Below are 16,277 nucleotides of genomic sequence, written 5' to 3'. Positions count from 1 at the left end.
AACAAAATAGGAAAGAAGGCCAGGCGCGGTGGCTCACGCCTGTAATCCCAGCACTTTGGGAGGCCAAGGTGGACAGATCACCTGAGGTCAGGAGTTCAAGACCAACCTGGGCAACATGGTGAAACCCTGTCTCTACTAAAAATACAAAAATTAGCTGGGCGTGGTGGCGTGGGCCTGTAGTCCCAGCTACTCGGGAGGCTGAGGCAGGAGAATCGCTTGAACCCAGGAGGCAGAGGTTGCAGTGAGCCGAGATTGACCCATTGCACTACAGCCTGGATGGCACCATCTCAAAAAAAAAAATAGGAAAGAGAAAAATGATAAGAAAACTAGAGAACTATTCAAGAAAGCCAATATCTATATCATATGAGTTTCAGAAAGTGGAAACAGGAAAAGAAAATGGAGTAGAGAAAACTATCAACTGACTCAGTCGTGAAAATGTTCCCAGAGCTCTAGGATATGAGTTTCTGGATTAGAAAGACCCAGCAAATATCAAGTTCAATGAATGAAAATAGAACCACACGAATGCATTTCATTGGTAAATTTATAAATGGGGGTGAGGAGAATGTTTCCACAGAGCAAAGGAAAAACAGATCACATATGAAGGATTAAGGATTTGAATGGTTTTGAACTTCTCAACAGCAATGTTGGAAACGAAAAGACATGAAAATGGCTTCTAAATTCTAAAGAAAAATAATTTCCAACCAATAATTCTAGACCTGGCCAAACTATCAAGTAAATGTAAGAATAACAACATTTTCAGACAAGCAAAATCTCCAAAAGGCGATGGCCACAGAGCGGGTGTAAGTGACCCACAAAGCTAGACCAGAGGTCACAGTCACCAAGAAGAGGAACTCCACATTAAAGGTTGAAGGGATTGGGAGAGGATGCATACACTGGAAAACCGAGTAGATTCGGATCAACCCTAGAAACACAAAGTGACGTGTGTTTTACTCGCCTCCTATACACCTCTTTGGTGAGGGAGGAATGGCTGGACCCACAACACCAGACACTGGCCAGGTAAGATCGATGGCCTTTGACTAACTGCAAGTGCTCGCAGCCCAGGGAAGAAGGGCAATGCCCACCACTCAGGCCCTCAGGAGGTGGCGCTCAGGAGCAGAGTAAGCAACCAGGCGGTGGGAGCCAGGCTTTGTAGTACAACGGGGGTGAGGTGACCCCGGTCCCCATGGGAGGATGTGATTGGCTTGTATGAATAAAACTGTAGGCTGGTAGGGAACCGAAACTTTTTACTCAGGAATAGGCAGGAACTGTGCCTGGTCCTCTCAATAAGGAGGGGTGTTTAGCTAAGGGACCTTATCCATAGGTGCAGGGTTGAGGGGAACTTGAGGGTAGACCATTTGATGTCTTCCTGGTTTCACCGAAGGTCAGGGCAGCACATACCATGGGGCCTTAATTTTAGGCCTCACACCAATGTTCGCAAAGGAAAAGTAATGATAACGTACCTGTGCGTAGTCATGATTAGCATTTACATCTGACATAAATGAGTACAGCTTACAGGAGGATGGGACAGACAGCCAATGTGTTGTCTGTGTTGAGAGAGAGGGGTGTTACTGTGTGGAAGAGTTAAACCCTCATGCTCCCCCGTGCGAAGGCCACAGAGAGGGGATCAAATGGACAAATCAGCAAGCGGCCGCAGCAGCGTGATATTGACAAGGGTGGATGTAAGTGCCAAACAAATTCAGCTAAAAGTGGTTGCTTCTGGGGAAGCTGAAGTTAAGGATAAGAAGGTCGGGGCTGCTGTTTCCTCACACCTGTTTGCCTCTTTAAATTGTATGCGTGAATAAATCAGAATATTTTTTAAACCTAATTTTTAAAAATTAATGAAGATAAGTTTGTTGTGTACAGGGGAGAACATAGAGGAATTTGTTGTTTGATACTTAATAGGTCAACTCTAGAGGCAAGCCATGAGCTGCTTGTGGCTGTCTTCCCCCAGCTGTTCCACCTTGGAGAACTTACATAACCTCTCTGAGCCTAAGCTGCTTCCCCTCTAAAATGGGACAATCATAATGATATCTATTTCATGACTCCAGTGAAGATGGATGAAATGACATAAATGACGGACTTGACCCAATGTCTACCCCACAGAAACACCCTGCTGACGTTAGCAATCTTCCATGAGGATGACTGCTTTTCTCAGCAGAGTACAAAAGCAGTCTTTTGCTATAAGGTGAGGTGGTGAGGTCTGGAGTTTGAGGAATGACATGAAAATCTCGAAGAGCTGTAAGGGAAACAGGACAAGAACTGGAAACAATCGCTCTGCAGAACAGAGGGCCCAGCTGGGGTGAGCCCAAGAACATGTAGCAAGTGCACAGTGTGTCACCTGCAGCGGCAGCACTGGTACACGGGCAGGGAAATCGGGTGTTTGGACTGATGGGGGACTGGAGTTTCGCTGAGCAAAGAGGGTAAGGGAGTTCAAAAACAGTGGCAAGAGTGCGCTTGACGTGATGGACTGTGGAGTTCAGGCTGCAAACAAAGCCTGGAGAGAGCAGAAGCAACTTGATTGACTGGGCCTGGAGGTTTTCCTGCAGCCAAAGAAGATTATGGCAAGTAAAAGGAGGCACGTGAAGCTAGTTCAGAAAAAAAGATCAGAGAGCAGGGGATGGACAGTTTATTATTATTATTATTTTTATTTCCTAGCCCTATGGTATAGAATAAAATGCATGCTATGGAATAGCAACTTATTTTATGTCCTCAAAACAGCCTTAGAGAAAAGAAGGTAAGATGAGGAGTAGGCAAAAAAAAAAACCTGACCTCTGCTGATATTTTCATGGATATCTGGGTTGTGTTAGGCCCAGTACATATTAATTTCATTTATGTTTCACAACAGTCTTATGAAGCATAATCATGTCCTCATTTTATAAAGGGTAAACTATAGCTCAGAGAAGTTGAATAACTGACTCCAAAGTCAAGGTAAGTTCCACAGCACCCAGCTGGCAATGAACCCAGAGGCAGGTGATTGGTACTGCAGCCAGCTGTGGGAACTAGAGAAAGGCATTTATTTTTCTGAGGCTCCATTTCCTAAAAGTGAGTGGCTGGATTGGGTATTCTTTAAAACACTTCCAGAATTAATGCCCTATGCTTCTAAATAACAATGTCTATGAGCATCACTTTCCTCATTTGTCAAAAAGAAGTAACCAAATCTCCCTTACCCACCTCAGAGAGCTGTGATGAAGATCAAATAAAATAATGCATGTAAAAGTGATTTATAAATCAAGGTATGCTATATGATCAAGAGGTTAAAATATGTAGAAATACAGGGGGAAACATAAAGTCATGACGAAGAAAAATAGGGAGACTGAGATTCAAATAATATCCAGAGAACTCTCTTCCACCTACTAGCCAGAGACCTTGGGCAGGTTAGTTGACCTTGTGTGCCTCAGTTTCCTTATCTGTAAAATGAGGATTAGAAATTGGGCTACTTCAAAAGTTGTTGCGAGAATTAAATGAGTTGGTTTATAAAAAGTATCTTTTAAAAGCCCCTGGCATCATGGGTGTGCTAAAAATACCATTATTGTTATTACTACACTAAAAAACACAGACTTCTCAAGATTAGAAAAAAAATCCAAAGGGAAAGTATTAGGAGGCTGGAACGGGAATAAAAACTGAGATGTGAAAAAAATAATATATATGTACAAGGTTGGTGCAAAAGTAATCGCGGTTTTTGCCATTACTTTTAATGGCAAGAATAGCGATTACTTGTGCGCCGACCTAATAAGAAGTAGGGCCCACTTAGTGTGCTACCAATTCCAGACGAATAAGTGGAAACAGCCAGCAGTCGCCTGTGTGTGTGACTTGTGGAGCTCCCTGAAGTCTGCTCTGCTCCTCACAGTCCTCAGCCCCGCAGGAGAACCACAGAGTTTACCATTCGAGGTCCCACTATCTAGGAATGATTGTCCCAAGTGCTGGAGAATAAGAATGGAATAAGACAATCCTCGTCCTTGGACACCTAACGGTGAAAGAATCAGCTATTTAAACAGATAGCTCAGATACAACACAGGAACTACCAGCATTTTCTATTTATTTACCCACCCAGAGAATCCAGGACTCCAGCTGTAGAGCTGTCACTGTTTATGCTTTACTCTCTCTCCCCTACTCACAGGACACAGTCAAGAGGTGGTGGCAGCGACCCAGCGAGGAACAGCAGGGCCTGAATTAGGGAAGTGGTAACAGGAATGAAGAGGAGGAAACAGATTCAAGTTACATTCAGGGACTTGAAATTGGCAGGGCTTGGCAACTGATCGGGAGCAACGGATGAGGAGATACTGAAATTCAAGGAAAAATTCTAGATAACTCTGGAGACACTTTGCCAAATGACATGGATCTAGAGGGCACAAACATATCAAACATGTTTTTTAAAGTCCAAGCTTATTTTTAGAATCCCTCAGACATCAGAGACTGCTGGTGTCCTACCCCATGTCTATTAATCCACATTCTTAAGCAATAGAACCTGTACATTTCTAGGTGCAGAAAAAAATGTCTGACTCTCCTTCCTGATGGGGTAGCCAGTGAAATGTCAGCAAAACGCATTAGATGAGGTTGCTGGAAAACATCTTTGCTCCTGTCTCTTCTTTCCTAAACAGAACATAGGCAGGATGGCTGGAGCCTCAGCAGCCTTGTCTGTGGACCTGAGGTGACCTTGAGGAAAAGCACTAATTAATAAGGATGGAGGAGTTAAAAACAGAAACAGTCTGCGACATTGAAGTCATCACGGCACCACCACACTGGCCCTGGGCTGCTTATATTTGGGTTGGTGCAAAGGTAATTGCGGTTTTTGTGATTACTTTCGACGGCAAAAACCGCAATTACCTCCGGTCAGTGAGGGCGGTCCAGGGCCATCCCTCTTGCCAGTCAAGCCGACCTGGAAAGCAGAAACTCAAAGCAAAAAGCTCTTCCTCCTTCCTCTTTACCCTCCTTGTCTGTGACCTTGCTGAAGAATCTCACTCACGTGTAAGTCAGTTTCAAGCTCTGTGTCTGTTCTTTGCGTGGCCACGGAGAAGCCACAGCTGATACCGGAGCGGGAAGGGCTGTGCAGAGGATGAGCAATTCCGTCTGCAAGAGGCTGAGTGTAAGAGGACCTGAGGGCCGGGCGCGGGGGCTCCCGCCTGGAATCCCAGCACTGTGGGAGGCCGAGGCGGGCGGATCACGAGGTCAGGAGATCCAGACCGTCCTGGCTAACACGGTGAAACCCCGTCTCTACTAAAAACACAAACAACTTGCCGGGTGCGGTGGCGGCGCCTGTGGTCCCAGCTCCTCCGGAGGCTGAGGCAGGAGAACGGCGGGAACCCGGGGGGCGGAGCTTGCAGGGAGCCAAGATGGCGCCGCTCACTCCAGCCTGGGCCACAGAGCGAGACTCCGTCTCAAAAAAAAAAGAAAAGAAAAAAAGAGAGGACTTGAGGAGAGCCAGGGGACGATGCCCACACTGGAGCTGGAGGGGCCTGGAGCTCGGGAGAAGGGCGTTGGCTGGGGGTTAGGCAGGGGTTTGGGCCCGTGAGCACGGAGGGAGTCGCTCGCTCGGGAGAACACGCGGAGGAAGAGAGCAGCAGGCGGTGCACGCGCCCGGGGCGCCGGCCTCCCGCAGGCGGTGGAGGAGCCCTGAAGATGGCGGACATGCCCAGCGCCGGCCGTGAATGAGAACGAGGGAAAAACGCCTCGTGTGGAGCCGGCGTCAGAATTGTCCAGAGAGGTCCCCTTAGCGAAGCGCGCCTGGCTTAGTTCTGACGCGCGCTCCCCCCGAGGGCTGCGATGGGGCCTCGGCACCGGGCTGCTCCGGGGCGTCCCTGAAGCCAGGGCCAGGGAGGGAGGAGCCACAGCCCGCGAAGGACAGGCAGGGAGGGAGGCACAGCCTCCGCTTCCAGCGAACCCCGGAGCTCGGAGAGGCAGCCTGAGTCTTGTTCTCTCCACCACAGCAATTCCCAGCACAGTGGGTCCTGGGGCCACGCTCTGTCCCCAGGCTGGAGAGCAGTGGTGTGATCGCTCACTGCAACCTCCGCCTCCCGAGTTCAAGCGATTCTCCTGCCTCAGCCTCCCGAGTAGCTGGGATTACAGGCCCCCCGTCCACTTTCCAGGCGTCTGCCGTCTCTGACCAAAAAGCCCGTCTTTGCCACCTCTAAAGCTGGAGGTTCATTTGCCAGCGTTGTTTAGAGCAAAAAGGTGAGAAAAGTAGCTTAAAGTATAAGACAGACAGTTTCTGGGGGTGGCCATTGATGGCCATTTTAAATATCATATCTGGTTCTTAAATTTGTACCAGAATGAATATTTGACGTGAATGGGTATTTGTAAAAGATTATACATTCAGAGAAAGTTATAAACTACTAATCCCATAATTTGGTTTCAGAAGTCTGTTTCAGCAGATGATTTGTACTATTTGAAAATACATATTCTTTAAATTGGCTAAAAATATTTTCATATTCTTTACTAAAACTGCTTTAATTATTACAGTGGAAACGCACCCATGTGTAAAATAAGTGACTTTGCCTGTTCTTCCAACATAATGTGCATTAGAAACACTCAATCTGCCAGGTGCTTGCTGTTTAATGTAGTATCAAGGTCTTTGTTTTGTTGACAATTATTCTAATCACTAAAATCCTGTTTTGAATCAGATGGAATATTTGTTCATTACCCCAGAGTTCTATTTGCCTGCGTACATTTTCAATTCTTTTCCTAAGAGGACTAAAGCTATTTCTGTGAGAAGCTCAACACTGAATAACTTTAAGATAAGAAATCCGATAAACTGTCCATCCGAAAAGTGGCACATTGGGCTTTATTAATGTATAACATTATACGCAAGGAAGTCTCTGTACTTTACTCCACCTCTAAGATGCGTGCAATGTTTATCGAAGGCCTCACAATTGTGTTCTCACAATTGTGTCTAGTTTTAAAGATTCATTTTCAAATACTCAGATCCTTGACCATTGTAACAGCATTCCATATCTCTGAAGAGTGCCAGATTCGTAATAGAATAGGGAAGTGTGTCTAGAGGCGTGCCCTAAAAAACAGTGGAAGAAAGCCCAGAAACAATGCCCTTTTCATGCTGCTTACTAAGCCTAACTGCTTTATAACCAGGAGCATGACAAAATCGTACGAGGAATTGAAAAATTGACTTGATACCTAGAAACGAAAAAGACCATGAAGGAAGGCTGACTGGTCAAATGCAATTTCTCTTTCCCAGCTAGAGAGCATTTATAATTTTACTTGTCCAGATAACACAGAGGTCTCTGCTCTTCTGCATACATACATTATCCATTTAGAAGACAATGTCTTCACCCTTTAGAATTTCACCCTTGATACTGTAAATCACAATGACTGAAGAGGAGGCCTGATCCTCTTTGCATGCTGAGACTAGATTTTATCAGGAAATGTTTCATCACATTCTTTTCCTGTCATTAGAGTCAATTATCATGTATATTTATGCATTCCTTTGTATGAAAGTATGGTTTGGGTCTGAAAAGAGCCTGTACAAAAGGGTATTTTTAATTGGACAGCCTGTGTGTCTCCTGACTCATAAATGGCTAAGTGAAATTAATATATACCTGTACTGGACAAGCTCACAAAAGCTGGTTTCCACTGCTTAGCAGTGCTTAGCTAACAGGCTGAGGAGGAGGCAGCTGCGTTCCATTCAACCTCACACATCACCAGCCAGATACCCAGCTGAGCTCAGATCCCACAGATTATTGTCGGTAATGATGTTTAAGGCAAAAATTGTTTGGGCACAGCACCCTAATTTGGCAGTTAGGGTAATCTTGTTGTGACTTGTAAAGTTTGCACTTAATATGCCAAGCATTTAATACATTAATTATGTAAAGATGAATGCTATGTCACAGATTTAATGCCTTGAATTGTGTCTGGTCTATGAAAATGAGCATTCCTAAATTTCCAGCCAGAAGAAAAGGAAAATTTGCTCTTCCCCTGAGCCCAGGTAAAGAACTCCTTGGCAGCTTTCAGGTTTCGTGTTTGTTTGTTTTGTTTTGCTTTGCTTTTTGAGACTGGGCCTTGCTCTGTCACCCAGGCTGGAGTGCAGTGGTGAGATCATCGGTCACTGCAGCCTCAAATTCCTGGGTCTCAAGCCATCCTCCCACCTCAGCCTCCTGAGGAGCTGGACTACAGGTTGGCCACTATACCCGGCTAATTTTTAAAAAATTTTTATAGGGATAGGGGTCTCACTATTTTGCCCAGGCTTGTCTCAAACTCCCGGCCTCAGTGATCCGTTCACCTCAGCCTCCCAAAGTGCCGGGATTACAGACGTGAACCACCCCGATCATCTCTCTGGCAGCTTTAAAAGCCTATATCGACTGTTTACATCTTGTCAGCATCTGAAGTGTTTTCTTTCAAGGAGTATCCACCTTTTGAGACGGAGCCCACCAACTAATATGGAAGCTGAAAAATGACCAGGTCTTGTCTCCTCAAACTCCCTGGCAGCTGGGGAGTATAGACACACGATTGGGCTCTGCCAGCCCAACAGACCCACTCCTGCACCTTGAACCTGGGCTGCTGACCTGAGAAGCAGGGCCATGTGGAATCCACAGAGCAAGGGGGGCGTCCAAGGGCATGTGCAGCCAAGGGGCACATCATTGCTGCAGCTATATCTGGTTTCAAAGGTAGTCATTTTTGAAGTGTCTGCGACTGCTGGCAGGAATGTAAATTAGTACAACTTTTATGGAAAACAATATGGAGATTTCTCAAAGAACTAAAAACAGAGCTACTTTCCAGTCAGCAATCCCACTGCTGGGTATCTACCCAAAGGAAAAGAAATCGTTACATTAAAAAATCTCTGCACGCATATGTTTTTCACAGCACTGCTCACAATAGCCAAGATACAGAACCCACCTAAGTGTCCATCCGCAGATGAATGTATTCATATACAGAAAACGTGATATATATACACCAAGAATACTACTCAGCCATAAGAAAGAATGAAATCATATCTTTGGCAGCAACATGGATGGAACTGGAGGCCATGACGCTAAGAGAAATAACTCAGAAACAGGGAGTCCAATACCGTGTGTTCTCACAGGTGGGAGTGAAACGATGGGTACGCACAGAGACACAGTGTGGAATAACAGACATCGGGGACCACACACGGTGAGCGACGGAAGGGGCTGAGGGCTGAAACTTTACTATTGGGTACCATGTTCACCATTCAGATGGCAGGTACACCAAATCCCAGACTCCACCACTATGCAGTATCTGCATGTAAGAAACCTGCCTCTGTACTCCCTGCTTCTATAAAATAAATAAATAAATAAATAAATAAATAAATAAATAAATAAATAAAAACATGTTTAATATGTGATTTTGAAAAATAAAAAAAATTTTTAAAATGTGTCTTACGCGGGGATATCAGCAGTGCAAGCCACCATGTCTGTGCTCAGCAGCGGCGGTTGTGAAGTGTTCAGTGTCGGGAAGAAAAGTCTCCACTACCTACTTAGTTCCGCCGACTGGGGGCCTGCAAGTTAACTGATGATAGATTAACAGGAGAAACATGCATTGCACCTGCGGGAGTACCCTGTGGAGAGAGCAGCTCCCAGAATGTGTGGGAGTAAAGAGCATATACTAGCTTAAGTAAGGCAGCCGGGGTAGGTTAGGGCGTGAAAGGATGGAGGGTTCTGATGAGGCTTGTTTATACAATGTTTTTAGAATGGACTGGAGCCCACGGTGAGTGCCGCTCTGAGTGGAGACCAGGGGTAGGGGCAGGGAGCTGTTGCAGCGGCCGACCCTCTAAAAGCTCTGTACTAGTCAGATAAGAGAAATTTAGACACGATTTCTTTCTGCATCTTCTGAAGCTCATATGTTGTCACTTTGAAGTAATTTCTGTACCAGTTTGGGAGGTCGTTGGTCTCTTCATACTTATCTTGCACTGGGATTTGGAACACTCTTAGCAGCAGAGTTTTCAGTTCTACAGGCTCTGCTATTAATTCTGTAAGTTCCTAAAATATTTTTACAAATATGCGTTTACTATACAAATTATTTATTTGCTTTCAGTAGCCTTTATCTATGAAAACAATACTGCATTTAAAGACAAATTGAAGGCAAATAATGATGAAAATTTAGAAGCATTTACATTATAATCAGAACCAGAACAAGGATGATTACTCTTTCTGTTCATATTTAACATTATCCTAGATAATGTCCTTGACAAGAACATTTTAAGAGGTAAAATAATCAGAAATGAAGAGACAAAGGCATTCATTATTTGCACACAAATATATATATATAAACCAAAATAAAGTTATTAAAACCAGATAAATCTGCAAAGTTACTAAATACAAGATCAGAATTTTAAAAATCAATAGAGTTCCTATGTAGCAGTTAGAAAATGTATTAGAAAAAATATTCCACTCAAAATTATATTTTTAAAAGGTATAAGTTACCAGGAATAAGTCTGATTTTAGATATAAAAGACCTTTATGAAAAAATTATAAATATTATTAGCAGACATAAAAGACCTAAATAAATAGCAAGGTAGACCACGTTCATGGATGGAAAGATTCGATATCACAAATATGCCAATTTGCCCCTAATTTATTCTGTAAATTAAATGAGATTACAATCTAAATCCCAAAAATATTTTTGTGGTAATAAGCTAACAGCAAAATACTTATGGAAGAGCAGAAAGACAGAAAAAATCAATACAATTTTGATTTAGATGATTTGCCCTATGAGATATTGATATTTATTTTTTGGCATTAAGATATCATATTGGTAAAAAGATGAATAGAAATAATAACAATTGAGAGCCCTGAAACAGATAGACAGATAGCCAGATACTCTGAGGGAAACTGAAAATAATTAGGCAAAAAAATGCACTATACAATATAAGATGCTGGTACAACTGGCTATACATATGCAAAATGGCATATATGCAAATAATATAAAATTAGATCCTTATAATTCCAGGAAAAGCAAAATTTAAATTTTTCAGAAAAATATAGAAGAATATCTTTGTGACACTGTTTAGGGAAGATTTTTGAAACACATGCAATAAAATCCACACAATAAAGAAAAAGATTGATAAATTTGACTACATTACCCTTAATAAGCTCTACATAGCAAAATATATATATCGAAAGCCACAGTCTGTGAGAAGATGTTTTCAACACAAGAAACTAACAAAGGATTAATAATCATAATATATAAAAGATTCCTATAAATTAACAAGAAAATGTCAAGTAATCCAATAGTGAAAACAGACAACAGATATAAACAGTCAATTAAAAAAGAGAAAGCCTCAACTGAATAAACAAGTAAAAAGATATTCAACTTCATTGGTAATCAGGGAAATGAAAATTTATGCCAAGAAATGAGATGCCATTTCACATCCATCAGATCAGCAGCACTTAACATTTACAACGCCGTTGTTGACGATCTGGTTGATCAAAAGGAAGTGGTGGTAGGGCAAATTGACAGAAGTGCTAAAGTGAAAGATGTTAAAACTCCATAATTCAGCAATCTGCTTCTAGGTGTATTACAGGTGTGCACAGGTGTGCACAAGATGTGCAGAAGAATAAAGTTTACAAGTACTCACTGCAGCAACTTTTATAATAATCAAAACCAAAATTTTTAAAATACTGAAATGCCTGTCAAAGAAAAATTAATAAATTACTGTATATTAATACAATAAAATATTCTATAGCAATTAAAATAATTAAAATGAATAAATTAAACTACATGTATCAACATGGACAATCTCAAAAGCAAGGTTATTTTTTAAAAAGCAAATTTATGCATATAGCATGATACTATATGTAAACATACAAATTTTAAAGAACATGCAAAATAATAATACATAGTGCTTATGAGCTCATGTATTGGAAACAAAAGCTTACATAATGAAGTGATAAACATCAACTCCTTAATGGTACAGAGAAAAACAGAATCAAGAAAAGGCACATATGGCAATTAGCTATCAATTCTAGTTTAGTTCTTTAAATTAAAAAATTATCAGAAACAAAAACATAAAACTTTTGAAAGGCATGATCAAAACAAAAGTGGGAAAAATGTGGAAATCATATAAAATTAGATTACAAGAGAATACTTAGAGTACATGGCAGGCTTTCAGCATTTGTGTAAGTCAACAGAGGGACTTCTTATTCTATATGGTCCAAAATCTCTATTAAAGTTAAGTTTCAAATCTTGAAACTATTGAATTTAAGAATTCTTCGGGTTACTTTTTCATCTGCCTTTTAAAAAATATATCTTTGGTGTACCTGGATTCTGGCTGCTGTGGAGCAGATTAGCAAGAGATCTAAAAGTTACATTGAGTCAAGGTATCATGTCTTATTCATTCCTCAATACAAAAACAAAAACAAAAAGTTAAATTTTTTTAGTTTGTTTCAGCTTATTCAGCCTACATTATGCAAGGATGCAATTAGAAACCTGGTGGCTGATTTCAGACTTTACTTCCACTACTCCTAGAAGAAGTTCTTCTCAAATAAAAAGCATTCTCAGACATTCCCAACTTGGTCATTCAGATGCAGGCCACATTTAGACACTATGCCAACACATTTAGAAAACTAGATGAAAGCAATTATGCTATTTTGCAAAGTCAACACAGGACTGAGACATGAAAATCACAACAGGAGAACCACATTTAAAAGTTTTGTTACTAACACACCTGTCTCTAAATTCTGCCGCCTAATAACAAACTCTCTGATCATCCACTAAAAACGTAATTGCAATAACACTATTAATAGTAACCTAGCCCACCCAGCACATCTATCAGGACTCTGAGACCCTTGCAACAGAGTCTACAAAACAATCTATAAATATATGACCTAAAACTGAAAAGAAGTGAAACCCACTACAAGTAAGGTCCCAACAATTCAAAAGCACTCCTCTAATATTACCAGCAAACAGTTCTGAAGATAAAATAGACAGACAAGCTAACCAATAATGAGATTCCAGATGGGAGTGAGTCTTCAATATTGAGATGGGATTCCTGTGGTTCAACTCTGCTGGATCTGGAAGGTAAGAAGATAGATGAAAGAAAATGTTCTAGCAGCTCTGGAGCAGTAGACTGACACTCAGGTAGAAAATTAAACACATTCCCACACAGCATCGACGAGGACACTTTGTGAAATGCAAAATAATAACAGCAGATAAACCAATAGGCTGCATGATAATAAGACGTTTTGAGAAACAAAAATTGTCAAGTAACCCACGAGAGAGAAAACTAAGCTAGTAAAAGACTGTTCAAACAGCAAATGGAGCTACCAGGGAAAGAACAGTCACCCTGCAGGGGCATGTCTACAGCACTTGGCATTTCAGCCACACACCATGAATTGAGCCTTAAAAGTGAGTCATAATGCATATACATTTGAGTACCAGACAAACACACTAAATACCTAGTGTCAAATATAATTTTTCTGAGGAGCGATGGGAAGCTGCCAGGTCTTTCCCCTCGGTTTGCTTAAGCAAGTTAGATAAAGTAAGTTATGTCCCAAGGAGTCAAGGGCACCAAGAAAGTCTTGAAAATACAGGTCCCCAAAAACATAGCATAGTCCATCTGATTTGTTAATGTCATCGTTTAATGTGCAGTTTGTTCCCCTAGAATGGTAAACATACAAATTCTTAAGACTTTTCATTTGGATCTGTTCCTCCTAGCAGAGATAGGAATTTTGCTCTGAAGAAATGAGTTTGAGGGAGAAGAAAGGGAGGGATTTTAGGGTAAAGAGAATGGAGAGTATATTTGCAAGAAAACCCAATTTCATAGAGCATCCACCATTGCAATCATTGAATCAGGCTATATTTTGATTCAGAAAATACATGGGCAATAAAGTCACAGCCCTTGGGAGGATGGACCTGAACATCCTCTGATGACTGATTGACATTTTGGGCCATCACAAGGAACTATAAGAATTAGAAAGCAGGAAGGCTGAAAGTTAACTTCAAATTTTTGTAATCACATTGAATTATCGAAAGCCATTAAAAGCATCTTACCATACTAGTCTTCCCTTTCCTCACTCTGTTCCCCTCTCCACTCTGCCTTCTTCCTGGTTCCCAGATGCACCCAGCTCCTTCCCCACTTAAGTAGGACACTTGCACTCTTCTTCCCTTTACCTACAATTACTTAAATTTTCAAATGACTGACTTGTTGCATTCAGGTATCAGCTCAGTATCACTACTTCAGTGGACTATTTTCTGACCAGTCAGTCTGAAATAGTTCATCACATCATTCTCTATCACATCACTCTAATTATTTTCTTTATAGACTACGTATCACTATAAAAGTATCTTGTTCATAAATTTTACTTTTTTCAAAATCTTTGTTCACTAAGACTTAATGTGCTAAAAAGTCAGAACTGTATCTGTCTTTTCTACAACAGTGTCCAGAACAATAACTAGCATGTCATAGGCTCTAAACACTTATATAGGAAATGAATACATTAATGAATGAATGGCCAAACTTTATTATGTGACTTTGTAAACATAATTTTAGAAAGAACATTGTTCAACGTGAAAAGAATCACTAAATAACTGTGCACTGCACCATGTAGCATTCTTTTTCATTTCCCTTACATCCAGAAGGACCTTAGCAATTAGCAATATGTCTGTTCAGTATGGATTTGGAAAGAGGAAAAATAATAATAACAATAGTAATAATAACATCTGTATCAGTCAGGGTTCAAGGAAAGTATCAAGACCCATCATAGGTAATGTGTATTAGTCCATTTCCACACTGCTATAAAGAACTACCTGAGACTGGATAATTTATAAAGAAAAGAGGTTTCATTGACTCAATTCTACATGACTGGGGAGGCCTCAGGAAACTTACAATCAGGGTGGAAGGTGAAGGGGAAGCAAGGCATGTCTTACATGGCAGCAGGAGATGGGGGGTGTGCCACACTTTTAAACCATCAGATCTCATGGGAACTCACTGTCACCAGAACAGCATGGGGGAAACCACCCCCATAATTTAACTACCTCCCACCAGGTCCCTCCCTTGACACATGGAGATTACAATTTGAGATGAGATTTGGGTAGGGACACAGAGCCAAACCTTATCAGTATGTCAAGCAGAGAGGCATTTAATACTAGGTATTGGGCACTTAAAACTCATCAGAAGGACGGAAGGAGCAGATTCTAACCTGAGCTTCCAGTGATGCACTCAAAATACTGCAGACTTGACACAGTATTGGAACTACTGTATTTTACCAAATTCTGAAGAGAGAGGAATCAGGACACCAAAGCTGGAATCGATGAGTTCTAAAAACACTACCAAAACTGTAATCCTGGGATCAGGAAGCTACCACAGCTAGGGCCACAAGGGGTGACTGCATGCTGGCTTGAGGAGTTCAGAGTCACCTCTGATGTAGGTACTTCTCAACACCCACAGGTTTGGAGATCAGACATCATATCCATTTTTAATTGTCACAATCATGCTGCACAACCAAAATCAACAAAGCGTCAATGGCATACAACAAGAGACATTCTATTTGGCTCACTCTGTGAGTCAGCAGTGTGGCTCTGCTCACCCTGGCTGGTTGGGAAGTCTGTTCCTAAGTTGGCCAGGCATGAGTTGATCTATGAGGGCTGAGGACTCCCATTTCATGTGCCCAATAAAGGCAGGATTCTAGGTTCCAAAGCAGAAGCATATAAGTAGCCTTGAGGCCTACGCTTGGAACTGGCACACCATCTTTCCACAGCATTCTACTAACTGAAGCAAGTCATGCAGCCAGAATCAGTGGTGAAAAATAAACTCCATTCCTCCATGTGAAGAGCCAGAAAGTCACACTGGTAAATGAGGATACGTTCATTAGACCCATCAATGCAATCAGCCCACCACAGGCATTAAAAGTCTGCTGCAGAAAAGAACTCATCTCTCCACAAACTCATTTGCTGGCAGAAAATAGTCAAAAGCAGTAAGAGCATTTCTTCCTGCTGCCTTCTACATCTTGCATATGCTAAATCATATAAACCTAATTTGCATCCAGAACCTCAGGTGCAAGATAGTTTAGAAAATGTAGGTTTTCTCTTTCAAGTCTCTGCCAGACAGGAAAAACTCACTAGAAGAAGGTGAGAAACGCCCTGAGCAAAGGGACACGATATTCGACATAGTAGCTAACATCGGATAAACCCTTACTGGGTAGCCACATAACATGCTAAGCAATTGACACGCCTGATCTCTCTGCAGCAAAGTCCTCTTTTGCTACTCATCTCCCTGACCCTTTCCTTTACTCTTTGGAAGAATTACAGATTTGCCTTCCATGTATGAATATTTCTGTCCTCCCAGTCACTGTCCAAGAAAGCCAACATCAGTGTTT

General features: G+C 41.7%; 1 long non-coding RNA gene across 1 annotated transcript in view; it reads right to left on the bottom strand.

The window, feature by feature from the left end:
• The window catches only part of LOC144341018 (uncharacterized), a 60,304-nt gene extending 51,075 nt beyond the window's left edge, over positions 1 to 9,229 (bottom strand). The window contains exon 1 of the long non-coding RNA XR_013417597.1: positions 4,964 to 9,229. This is a non-coding gene — a long non-coding RNA (uncharacterized LOC144341018). The remainder of the gene's footprint in view (positions 1 to 4,963) is intronic.
• Positions 9,230 to 16,277: the final 7,048 nt, after the last annotated feature.

Source organism: Macaca mulatta, chromosome 5, assembly GCF_049350105.2.
Source record: "Macaca mulatta isolate MMU2019108-1 chromosome 5, T2T-MMU8v2.0, whole genome shotgun sequence".
NCBI lineage: Eukaryota > Metazoa > Chordata > Mammalia > Primates > Cercopithecidae > Macaca > Macaca mulatta.
The sequence above is the reverse complement of the archived record's forward strand: the minus strand, read 5'-3'. Positions and strand labels throughout refer to the sequence as shown.